The sequence below is a fragment of the Pinus tabuliformis genome, chromosome 4_2 (assembly GCF_031772625.1).
Source record: "Pinus tabuliformis cultivar Carrire ecotype Pingquan chromosome 4_2, CPIR1, whole genome shotgun sequence".
Taxonomy (NCBI): domain Eukaryota; kingdom Viridiplantae; phylum Streptophyta; class Pinopsida; order Pinales; family Pinaceae; genus Pinus; species Pinus tabuliformis.
Genome location: NC_142304.1, coordinates 855,756,283 through 855,769,698, shown reverse-complemented (window position 1 = coordinate 855,769,698; position 13,416 = coordinate 855,756,283). Strand labels below are relative to the sequence as shown.

Here is a 13,416-nt window from a genome sequence, read left to right as displayed (position 1 = left end):
TAGCATATAATGTCCACAAGAAAAACAAAATAAATAATATCAAAATGCAAAAGATGGTTAGGAGATACATATTAGCACATGGAAAAACGCCTAGCATGAGCTCTACCTCGCTCCTTATGGCCATCACCCAATTCCTAAACACATGTTGCTCTTTCACATCATAAAGAAACCTTTGCATGTCCCAACCCCAATGGGCAATGAGCTTCCTCATCATTAAGGGGTAATACAATTGCTATACATCATACAAAGCAAGCTCTAACCCTTTGAGCTACAAGGAGTAATACTATCAAAATTGGAAACTAGGGCCAAATTCCATTATTGGTTAGCTCATCTATTGGAGATTATAATTTCATTAAATTCCTCTTTCTTAGAGGACCAAAATTGACATAAAGATCATCAAATTTGGACAACCAGAAGTGTGTTTTTGAATTTTTTCCCTCACATGTGCAAATTGTCAATGTTGGCCACATCATCATAAAGCCCAATGGTCGTGACACTTGACCCCCATCAATCTGTATATATGGAGGCACCTACAACCTCATTACACACATAAAAAATGTCTCAAAAGGTATGTCTGAGGTAAAAGAATTCAAATGGAGGACGGAGGAGTGTTTTAGTTTGGGTTTTCTCATCTGTCATGAAGCCAAGAGTCTTATTAGCGACATCCGCAGGACATAAAGGGTAATTATGACCATTGTTGAAGTTTGTTTTGTCTCTTTCAAGAGGCTGAGTAGGAGCTGAAGGCAGCTGCTATGATTTAGGGTTGCCGCAGGCCTATATATAGTGTTATATGAAGGTTGAGCTTCATACCCTAGGAGAAGGAGGGTCACAGGTCTACTTTAGGGTTGGTATAGCTCAGACTAATTGTATTATATTGCAAACCTTATTTGAAGACTGACCACAACTGATAAAGGTGTTTTGATCAAGTGGAAGACGGCTACTTTACCCTAACCAGGTCACCTAACCCTACAACTGAGAAGCAAACCCAGATCTAAGGAAATTATCAAGGAAGGAGAGTCACAGTTGTTGGGAGACCACAGGAGTTGTTTGGAATAATTTGACAGTGGCTATTAGGAGCCCTTACCAAGAAATAAGCTACATCAATTGAAGTTGTAGACTTTACAAGGTAGTTTTGGACAATGATTAACCAAGTCAATCTGACTTATATTATTGTACTTGCTCTCTCTCTCTAAACATTTGATATTAATATTAAGAAGAATTGATCAAGGGTTTTCCCCATCTTGGGGATTTTCCCTGGCTTGAGCCATATTCGTGTGTCATCTTGTCATGGCTTGTCTTCTATATTTATTGTTGATGTTATTTCTTTAGTTACTTTATGATTCACGTGATTGCTAATTGATTGATAAATGGGCTAATATGGAATATTAAAATAACTGTCATAAGCAAATAACATGTTAACCAATAATTAACAAATAAAAAGAGAAATCAAGAATAAGTAAAAGTCCAACAAGAGGGGTGGAAAATCAAAGGCTGAGTTGGTAACTCATGCATCCACGATTTCTCCCTCCTCGCATCTATACACAAGATCAAGATCCCCATTATGATGGTCCCTTTGAACATGGCACTTGGCCATGAAATCTTCTCCCCTCCATTCCATCATTATTATTCACTGACACCTATCAATTGAAGGGTGGACAAAGGAAATTTTACTGCCCCTTACGGGCTAGAAGCACCTAATAGGGTTGTCCATTAGCCACTCCTACCTAGGGAGGTAACACCATTGTGAGTTCAAGGCTTCAATTTTGGAATGGAATCCTTATTTGAATTGTTAAATAACCCTTTTCTTTCAAGATTAGTTCACTTAGATGCAAGAATGGTTATCAGACCTAATGATTGGTTGCTTGCACTAGACTTTATGCTCTGATTGTCAGGTGTTTCAATAGCCCAAGTCTTGGGCACCTTACCCACATGTACTTGAGGCATTTAAGGATCATATTGGCACCCACATGTGAAGCGTTGAGAGCCTTGGGTCCCCGAGTAGTAGCAACACAATATTTGCACCCTATACACCTCCTACACCATGGAAGTTCTACCGCTTTGCACATTATCTGATGATTCTTCAGGATGATACACCTGCACCAGCATGCCCATGGTCAGCCTTAGCACTCTTAGAGATATGGCACCTGATCTAGAGCCGAGATGAAGATGGTCTCACCTTCTGAGACATGGGAGGGCTAGTAGCACCTAGAAAGCCCTTAATGTTGGAGCAGAGATGGGGGCTTAGACTTGTTGGAGACCCAACCTTTTATGCCCCAAGATGAATTTTGTTTACCAAAAAGGGGTTTTGATAAAGATTAGAGGGCCAACCCTCTCATTGTGATTTTTAGAGTTTTCTACAACTTTCATGGCACCCTTCAGACCCAATGCGTGCCACATAGAGCTCAATGCATGGATGATGTTAGCATTTCAGCTTACATGTGTGGGCATTTCACTTGGTTTTATGTTTAGGCTAGGGGGTGGGCTTGTAACCCAATTCATCATTGTAATTTTACTTGAGATTTATGGGATTTTAGGCTAATTAGACATTGTTCCTCCTCATATAAATGAAGGAGAGGATCATTTTGTTTAGCATCATCACTTGGTGAACTCTGCCTCCTTTAGAGATTTCAGCCTCCTGTTCTATTGGGAAAGATGTGATCTATGGAGTGAAATTTTCCTTGAGAATTTGTTCTTCTCTTTTGAGAAGTCACATTGGATCAATAATTGGACCATTTCATGAATATTGTCTTGTGAGTACCATGTTTATTGGGAATTTCTGATTTCATGTCTAATGTATGGAATGAATTGATGATCTAGGCTAAATTTTGTGCCCTAATTTTGTTGAATATCATTTTAATGGAAGCTAGGTCATATTATTGCATGCATTACTCATATTAGGATATGTGAATGGAAATCCCCTTGGTGATCTCATGTCAGCTGCCCCAAATAAATTTTTGATCCCTCACAAAGGTGATAGTTAGGGTTTTGATGCAAGGGCATCAAAAGATCCTTCCTCCCTGGCAAGATCAAATCAATTTTAAGAACCCATAGACTCCATTGACCCTAGGACTGGGCACTGACCTTCCTTGTTGATGATCAAATATAACCTTTTATCCATAAATTTTCTCTTTCTTTCTTTTGCCTTAATTTGGCCCCTTTAAAGCCAAGCGACCAAGCTAGGGCTTGGTGCAAATTCCTAGGGAGGTGAGATTTTTAGTGTTGGAGAGTGTAAACATCAAGAGGATAGAGATTGCCACAAAATCACTCCTTTTGGTGGGCTCACTCCAATTTTGTCCATAATTTCTCTTGCCCTAGTTGTTTTCCCTAGGGTGAAAACTCTAGTTTGGTTTTAGCTTTAGCTTAGGGGCTTCTTGAGGGTTTCGTGTGCCTTGAACTTGTTAGAATACATTGTGGGAAACCCTTTCTCTACACGTTGACCTTCAGCTACCCCAACTATCAACCTATTAAACAAGCCTTAGCTTGTGTTGTTCATCCAAGGTCTTTCCAGACAGCAAATTGCCTCCCCTTGAAGCCTTGTGCCTAAATTTTCTTTCTCTTAGAAAGCCTTGGTGTCACCTTATACCTCAAACCCTAGAAAATCTATTAGGTGAATTATACACATACCGTGACTTCTCCCATTGGTGAAAATCCATAAAGAGAAAGGAGTTTTGGCTATGGTGACAGTGGGCCATTACCCCATTGTTGTCACTTAGTCTAGTGTCTTTCCTTGTAGGGTAGCCCTGTCCAAGGCCTGCTAGGTTTTGCGGAAACACTTCCCATTTGAATGAAACAAAGAATGCCAATAACATATGATAACATATTTTCTAGTAAATTATTCTTCTTGAGTGCAGTGTAAGGAACGGGTGCCCCCCATACAATCTATCTGCTTGACATGAAACACTCTGACTTGTAGGATTGTCAACCAAATATTGGTGTTCAACTCTCCCAGATATTTTCTATTGAAAATTTTATAATTGATCAAGATATAAAGTTAAACATCTCGATTATTGATGTTCCAATTTTCCTTAAATACAAATTGCATAGACAATATTTGTCCCATTGTAACATTAAAAAGCTATATAACAGATATGGCATCTATCTTTCTTCATGCTGGATTAGTCATGCCATTTCTCAACACTAAGGCAATAAATGCAATAGAACTTGTGATGAATCTTACAAAGTGATGATAAACCATTGTCTTGACAACAACAGATACAAAAAATCTTGCATAAATATGGAAATGAATAAATAAGGAGTACAGTGTTAGCCATGCCATGTCTTGGCAAAAGCAGGAAAGTTCTTGAAGCAACAAATGGTCAATGCAATAAAAATGTATGATGTTCCTGGGTTCACATAAGTCAGTCCAAACAAAAAGACCCATATTTTTAGTAAATTAACATCATTTTTGACATATGGAAAATCTTAATAAAGAAAGCCACCTTGTATTTGACAAAAACTGCAAAGGTTGCCAGTGTTCTGTTGCCTTCTCGCATCTCTAGAATATCTCTTGCAAGCTATCGTGTTGTGTCTTCTACATAAGGAATGCTGACACACTTGAATTCAATGCATAACTCACTAAAATCCATTTTATCAACAAGTTTGTCAGCCTCAGATCTCTCCTTTGCAGCCATAGGAGAACCCTCACTTCCTTCAACATCATTCCGAACTGCCATTCCAAAATAACATATCTATTATGCTATAGTCATTGCCCAAAATAGAAAATGAACCAAAATTATACAGAAATTGAAAACATTCATAAACAATAGAAAATTTCCTTTTATAGTATTTATTTGTCTTTTCCCTAGGCATCCTTACTAAGCTTCTACATGTAGCAAACATATAAGTACCTATAAAGTGAATAATTTTCCTTCAACTCATTTTCCAATAGTGATTTAAAAATAAAATAGTCATGAATTGTAAAGAATCAAGAGAGGGCTTGTGTGAATGTTAAATTATTATACAAAGAAATGTGTGGACAAAGAGTACTCACCATCTGTCCATGGGCAATAAAGTATTGATAATAAACAAGAAAGAGAATGTTATATTTTTCACCACCTAAACTCGTACATCTTAAGGTGAAAGACTTACAACTCATGTAATGCCCTTGGGTAACATGGAGAGGTTGTCCAATGTCACCACAACACCCTCCCACTCTTTAGGCCAGCTCTCCTGAGACACTAAGCAAACTATATGATGGACACAAGTAACAAAAGAGAGAGCTTAGATATACAAATTTGAATTCTAATTTTTGTAATTTTCAGATTTATGGACAGTGTCACCCATCATTTTGCATGAGTCTTATACTAGTGATTTTTTTCCACTACACATGATTTTGATCACAAAGGCAAGTTTATAGATCAATGGAGCTTAGGATAACATAGGGGAGTGAGTTCACTTGATGATTTTTGATGCCCTAGTTGATAATTATGAGATGATGTAGTCATGGGTGTCTTGATGGTGTTTTGCTTGGTACACTTGTTTATCATAAAGAAAACATTGCACTTCGGCATGTGATGTTTTAGCCTTCAAAGTTCATGCTTGAAAGATGATTGAATATGAAGATATATGACTCCCTTAATGGAATTCCATAGCGCTTTGGGGCTAAGTTGATATCATATTGCATTCTGCAATCAACCGGCCTCATGAAGGCATAAAGAATTTGACACTTCCCCCTTTGTCTTCACTTATGTGCACATTATTTTTGAGGTGATTTGACATGGTCTAGTATCATTGGAGCCTTGGTATAAGAACACCTGAGCACTTTGGCGTTCATCTCATTATGGATTACATCTTTCTTAGCTGATCACTTGATTATGTAGAGCACCCCCATTCTTTGGCTCATATGTGGAGGAGCATACACACTTGTCATACTATTACTGCTTCAATGATGGGATCATACCCATCCTTTATTCACTTGGATGACTTGGAATATGGATTAATGGTGATAAATGGTGTGCTTCAATTGAGAAATCTCTCTATAGATCTAACACATTACACATTATTCCATAGTAGCTTGGTCCCTTGCATTATGGAGCTAGCACTTGGTACATTTTGGAGGGTTGTTACATCTTGTATCATGAACTTGAGTGATCTTTTGCATACTTTTCTATGCTTTATTGTTGAGCACTCCACCTTATGAGGTGAACTTGCACACCTTCTCATGCATTATTCTTCACACGTGCCATTTTTGGAGGAGTATCTTGCACACATATTGAGATATAATCTCACATTGTTGGTTGCTTATGCGGCCATGTTGGTTGAGCTTTTGATACACTTTGCATGTGATTTATGATGAAGTGATTCATTGCTTTATGGATCTATGAGTTGGAAAATGTGGTTACACCTTGGAGATTGAACTCATGCATTATTGTTGAGGTTATCCACTCTTGGGAGGTTGTAGATTACATACTCATGCACTATTTATGAAGTTCTCTAGCTCTTGAGCCCCTTTTTCACACCTTATTGATCAAATGTTTATCTTGGATATGTCACATTTGTTATCCTCAAATCGTTGGCATGGTTCATGCCATATTTTTGGGAGACATCCACCTTGAGGTGGTTGTTCGCACTCATGTAAATGCTTATGGTTAAGGATGTCCCATATTGGAGGAGTTTTGTTGCACATCTACTCATTATTGGAGGACATCTCACTCATGATGCCAAACATTCCACCTTACAAGAGTTTTACTTGGCCTTTTTACTTTCTTTCATGATTTGGGGAGGACATCTCACCTTGCAGAGCTACATGTCCACTCTTGAAGGGTTTTACTAGGTCATTACACTCTTTGCAATGCCCTTGATGAGGATGTTCCACATTGGCGGAGATCTAGGAGGTTTCAAACACTAGTACCAGGGTTTCGTTGTATAATTTGAGCATATTTTATGGGACTGCTACACTTGGAGGCCATTTTGATGCTAGACATTGGAGCTTTGACATGGCATTTTCCCCTTTTTGATGAGGTGTACTGCCTTCACTTTTAGATTTTGTAGCTCGGAAAATTATTCTAGGCTTGAGAGGAGTCATTATGCCTACGAACATAGAGGAAATAATTATCTCCAAGACCATGTAATTTTTCCTAAGTTTCACCTAGAGAAATATCTTAATTATGACAATTAGTGATTTAATAATTTTCTAAGAATAATCGAGGGAAAGTGAATAATTAATTGATGTTAGTTGGGATAAGATTGATTTTCCTCTAGAAGTTTGTAGAAAGCTTCTAGGTGTTGAATTTTCTAAGTCTACTTAGTTAGAAACCCTCCATGCACTTTATTTGATTTATTCCTACCTACTTGTTATGTTACTTAACAAATTATTTACAATGTAAATACTAAAAATAAACACTAGTGCATGCTCAACATATTACAGATCAACAACTAAAGGAAACAAAAACAATCACACCATATGACACCATTATTTTTGGACCAATGTCCCCGGAAAAACCCAATGTGGGAAAATCGCTGCAGCTATATGAGGGTTTTCTTATTAAGAAATATCATAGTACAATTTGGGTGCCAAAATTGGTCTACCCAATAGAGAATTTCCTTGGCAGTAATACTTCTCAGTTGGAGACAAATATCCTGGCTGAAACCCCGGACAATCCTTTTGGTAGCTCCTTAGCACCAATCTTCCCTAGAAACCCTAGCGTCAGCCCCTCTCTGCCCAGTACTGGCCGTGTATCACCCCAGAGGGGTATGCGTCAGCCTTAGGAGGCCCTGCGTCAGCCTTCTGGCCCTCTGTTTCAGCAACACTGGCCTCTCTAAGGCTCTGCGCAGCTCCCGGTTGCCTCGGCATGGCCCTGCATGAGCCCTGGCTGGCTATGCATCACTCTCCCCAACTACTGTGCTGCTCTCTCGGTGCTATCTCTGCCTCTTTGTTTCTCTATACTCAATGCCCCTCAGCTGCAACTCCCGATCAATAATTCTATCTCTCTCAGAAAACCCCACTTTAGAGAATAGAATGACTAATCACTTTGGTGTCTTCTCCAAGTGACCCTCAAGCCTCCTCTTATACTTTTCCTGTTGACATATCAAAGGCCGAGATTAAGTCCCTAATAAATGGCTAAGATTAGATTTGGCTTGATCCATGTCTTTTGGACCATTCTAATACAGTTTCATATTAATACACATTAATATTTTATTTTCCCTAAGTTTAGACTTAGGGAATCCATTAAAAATATTAATTATTTTAATATCTCCTGAATTGTCTAGAATCTGCCCAAACCCTTTCTGAGTATTGGAGATCTCATCTGCTCCAACCTATCCACCAAATTTCATGGTTAGAGCACATCCGATGCTACCCCAAATTAACACTAGGGTGATCATAGCCATCGACTGGATCTAGTGAACTTCTAATTGTGAACATTCATTTGTGAATGAGACATTATAAATGGAATCAATGGGAAGTATTGGAGACACATTCGAGTGGGTGAATTTCAAAAGACACCATAGGGTTAGTAGTAGTGATTGAAAGATATTTCCAGGATTATTCTTCATTAGATAGATTTCCAGTTTTTGAGTTCTAGAGGGAGTTTATTAGGGCCAAATTATTGATGCAAAAGGAGGCTGAGTTTGGCAATGCGAGTTTTCCAGTTTACCAAAGCATGAGTTTCCAAAGGTCCAAATTGAGTTGCCAGTGCGAATTGTTGGAAGCAATGTGAGTGCCCTGTGCAAGTTGTTGGAGTTATTATGACTTGCTAGATCAATTTCTCGGAGGTGGTGCAAATTGTTGGGAAGGGTAGTGCGAGTTCCCAATTAGCCAGCGCGAATGTAGGAAGGGAGTGTGAATTGCAAGAAAAGGTCGAGTTGATCTATAGAGGGAGATAATGAAGGTTTCCAGTTTGATTTGTTCAAAGGCGGAGATAAAAATATTGTCAGAGCTTTGCCAGTGTCAAGCAAGCAGTTGTAATTTCTCAACAGTGGTTTTTACTGAAGATATTATAAAAATTCCTAAGATCTGAAAACTTGATTTCCCCACATTGGGGTTTTTCTAGAGACATTTTGTCAAAAAATACTAGTGTAAATTGTGTGATTGGTTTTGTTGTCGCCTGAAGTGTACACCTAAGGCGCAATGCTCAGAACAGGGGTTGTCACTCTAAATCCCTATTCACTCTGTTTAGACTCTCTCCTAGCTAAGTCAAGGGGGGTAGTCCCTAAAGGTAATGATGAAAGAGAAAACTTGTTGGAACAACAAGTCCTAGGAGATTAAGGGCAAGGCAATTATTATTAATGTAACTTGATTATTAATTAAAGCAAGTGTGAGAGTTTATGAGCAATGTATATTAAGATAAATGCAATTGGGATCAATAAGGCAGATACAAAATATAAATGTAACAGACCAGTGCCTATACAATGCTCAATGGAAATTTAGAAACTTGCAAGAAATAGATACTCAAAGTTACAATAACAATAATGTTGCAAGAAGAGTTAGCACAGAAAATTAAAGACCAAGATAACCAGATATATGAGCAATGAACCTTAAAGAAAGACAATTGCAAGAAAAGATGATATTTCCAGATACAATAAACTTGCAAATTATAAATTTAGCCCACAATTCCAATCACCAATGATCAACAAGGAATGAATGCAAGATCTAAGCTAATGTGAAATGCAAAATCTTGGTTGATTTTAATTAAGATGCCTAATCTAGATGAATCCTTCCTCCTAGTTGTTTTGAGGCTAGTCTCTAGAGTAAGTTGTGGAGAGAAAGCAAGGGGAAGCAAGTTATGGCTTGATTAACGATCCCTCCCCTTGAGATCTAACCACCCGATGCCTCTGGCACTGCAGAGACTGTGGCTCTGACGACTGCAAGGTCACTGTGTTAACCACTAAAGAGGGTCTATCCTTCGCAAGCTACAAAAGAAAGGTGGTCCTAATTTTCTTTCAACCAAGCTTAGGCTTGGAGGTAAATTTTAAGGATGCAATCTAAACTAGGATGCAAATGCAAATGATGACAAAGTTAGATAGCTTCAATGACAATATGCCTCAATGTAAAGATGTAAATTACTTATAACCAAGCTTTATTAAGATACCAACTTAGATCACAAGGCTACAAGATTTCTAATAGCAACTCAATGAAGCAAACTTAAGATAATGATAACGATAACAATTTCAAAGTCTTTAGTTATAGCGTTATTAGAGCGTTCTTCACTTATGAGATATAGAGAATAGGAGCAAGTGAAATTTAATGACATCAACACAAATAACTAAAAGACAAAGAGATTGCTAACAGTGATTTTCAAAATGATGAAATGCAACAAAAAGATTAAACTATGCAATGCAAATAAAGTTAGAATGCAAATGCAAGTTAGTAGGCAGAAGTAAATTAGTATGTTAGTTCTCCTTTTGAAATAAGGAGATGGAGGATTCCAAGGGATCTAAGTCCCAAGCTCCCCAAGAGAAAAAATTATTTATTTTTTTATTTATGTGAATTACAAAGAAGGAGAAGAAGCCCTTTGACAATCTGAGAGGCTTCTTCACTTAAGGAGATTTACAATGATGATAAAGACTTCACAAAACGAATAGTCTCCTCAAGAAAGAAAGAAATCCACTTATGATAACTTCAACAATTTCTCCAAGCACGGACTTCAAATGTTTCAAACTTCTAGCAAATGATAGCAAGGTGACAAAAAGAAATTTCTTGGCCTGCAAGACTGCAACGTTAGCCTTCAAAGTATGGCAGATCCCTTCAAGATTTTACAAATGATGATAAGCCTTCTAGAAATCAGTTTCTATGCCAAAACTTATGCTGAAATCTTCTTCAGAATTTTACTAGAACACTTGAAAACTGTTAAGAGATAAATGAAATTTAATGAGAAAAATCAGGTCTATTGTTTATTTGCAAATAACCAAAATTAGAAGAACAATTTTCAATTTTTTTATTTCTTAACAATGTGATGACAGTGAGAAAAGTTCACAGCCCTAGATGATTCTAAAGAACTTGATTTTTTGCTCCTAGGAAAGCTCAATGCTTCAAAGGTAAATGTCCCCTCAGACCTTTATGAAGACTTGATGACAAAATTTAAGGAACAAGACCAGATTTGATGCTAAAAGATGCACCAGGCTTCAGAAATATCACTTTTAGTCAAGATATCAGTCCTCTGCAAATGTATACATTCAATGAGGTCAAGAGAATACAAGCAAAAATAGCCAAATATATATTATATTGTTAGCAATGTTTTACATAAACGACTCAACCAGTTAGATCTTAATCAATGATTCCAACAAAGAGCAGAAAAGATGACTCAACTACAAACAGAAGATAAACCAAGAGAAATTACTTTAGCTATCCAAATGTCAAAATATTGCACAACTGTAAACCAAACCTTATTGTCAGAATATATCAGTGTACTATAATGAAACAGTCACAAGTGAACAGTCACCCAAGAAGCAAGGGATAAGAGTTTAAAATACTTATTAATTTTCTTATGATGCCCAAAATTCACCTGCAAAACAGTTTTGTGAAGAAACCCTTGAATTTGTTTTCATATCTTCAAATTGAAAGGAATATATATATATATATATAGAGAGAGAGAGAGAGAGAGAGAGAGAGAGATATACAAGAAAATAAAATTTATACAAAAAATTATATACAAATTTACAAATCTATTGGATCAAAGGAGTATGAGTACAACTTCATTCCTTGATCAATAGAAAAATAAGCTCTATGTTATGTGTTGTAGTTTGATACTAAATTTTGATTATGCCTGCAAAGTTCTGTCCCTTTAGATATGGCTGGATAAATGTAACAAAACTACGGCCTTGCAGACCAGAAAGTCTTAGACAAGCTCTAGGAAATCAAAGCAATTATGAAACTCAGTATTTAACATAAAATCATGTTGTGTGTTTGCATATATTTTGCTAATATAATTATTTGTTTCTATTAAAAAATAAAAAATATTCAATCCTAGCATTGACCCTGTTACCGCTTCACACTAGTAGGGAACCTAAAGGGGGATCCCTAAAGGGAAAATGCTAGGCCAAGGGCAACAAATGGAGACTATGCCCACTGTCACCTCATCTAAGTCTCCCTTCTATTTACAAACTTTCACCGATGGGAGGAGCCCCAATATATTATGGAGTCACTGATGAAGGATAGGTCAATGAAATGATGTAGATTGACCCAAACAATCCCTTTCCCAGAAGAGTTAGAAGGATAAGGCTTGCTTATTTTCTAAGAAAATTACAAGGTCTTCTAGGGAAAGGAGAGGAGGATTCAAGGGTTAGTTTTATGGGATATGACTTATGAAAGAACTTCCCAATCCCTAAAATCCTTATTGTAATTGGTATCCCGGATGGTTCTTGAAGAATTGTCTTTTCAAAGGAATAGGACTATACCAGACCACGTGGACCTGGTCTAGGATAGGGGGAATAAGTATAGCAACCAATGATTTTCTTACCCTAGACAAGGTGGGGGAAAGGATCAAAGAAAGAATTTTTCACTTGAAGGTGTTGATTTTATCCTATGAGGTACTAGCCTTGGGGATGCTAGGGAAAAGTTTGATCCCGGAGCTAGGGCTTGGATTTTCTCCCAACTCCACCATTGGAATGGCTTCAAAATTGGAGGAGACTTGAGGAAACACCGACACAGGAGACCCTAGGAGATCAAACTTTTTGGCAGGATAGCTTGTCAAGGAATTGATGCCCTAGGTGACCCAACTTGGCTAGACCTAGGAGAAGGTGAAGAAATGTGATTTATGGTGACCACTTTTTGGTAGATCAGTGCCTTAATATTTGGGAAAATGGATTCTGTGATGAATATGAGTAGGATTTCTTGGTTCCCAGTCAAGGAGGCCTCAAGACCACTTCGCTAACCTTCTAGGTCAAGGAGAAGTAATCATTCAGCTTTTATACTTTGATGCACAAAGGAATGGCTTATCAAGGTCAAATTATTTGATAGAATTACCTCTAGGAGACTTCATTCATATTGCATGGCCCATGCATTTAGAGATGTTATAATAGAGACAAAATTCCAAAATTTTAAGCAATAAATGCATGCATCAATTAGCCCTAGAACAACAAAAATCCCAGTCTAATGTATATGACAAATTAAAACAAGAATAACATTAAAAGCATTTACTGACATGTAATAGAATATATCCAACCATCCACAATTGACAAGAGAGAAGCTCCATGAGAAGATAGACCAATATCCACACATCAAAATTCATCCATAAAGCTCCAATTCATCCTGTGGAAAAAGTGCAAAAATCTCAAGAGAGAGAAAAGGTCCCATCCAAAGTGATGATGAGCAAATGAGCTCATCTCACTTGTATTTATACACAACTGAGGAGTTTGAATTAGCCTCCTTGGCCTACATAAGCCCCAAAAATAAAATAATGTTATAATAATTCAACGTTTGGTGACAAGCCCACCAAACTAGCTCATAAATGAAAAAGTAAGCCTCTCAAGAGGTCAAAT

At 37.5% G+C, this 13,416-nt stretch overlaps 1 pseudogene; it reads right to left on the bottom strand.

Annotated features, from left to right (window-relative positions):
• LOC149172363 (uncharacterized) overlaps positions 1-13,416 on the bottom strand; it is a 539,710-nt pseudogene that overhangs the window by 409,793 nt on the left and 116,501 nt on the right.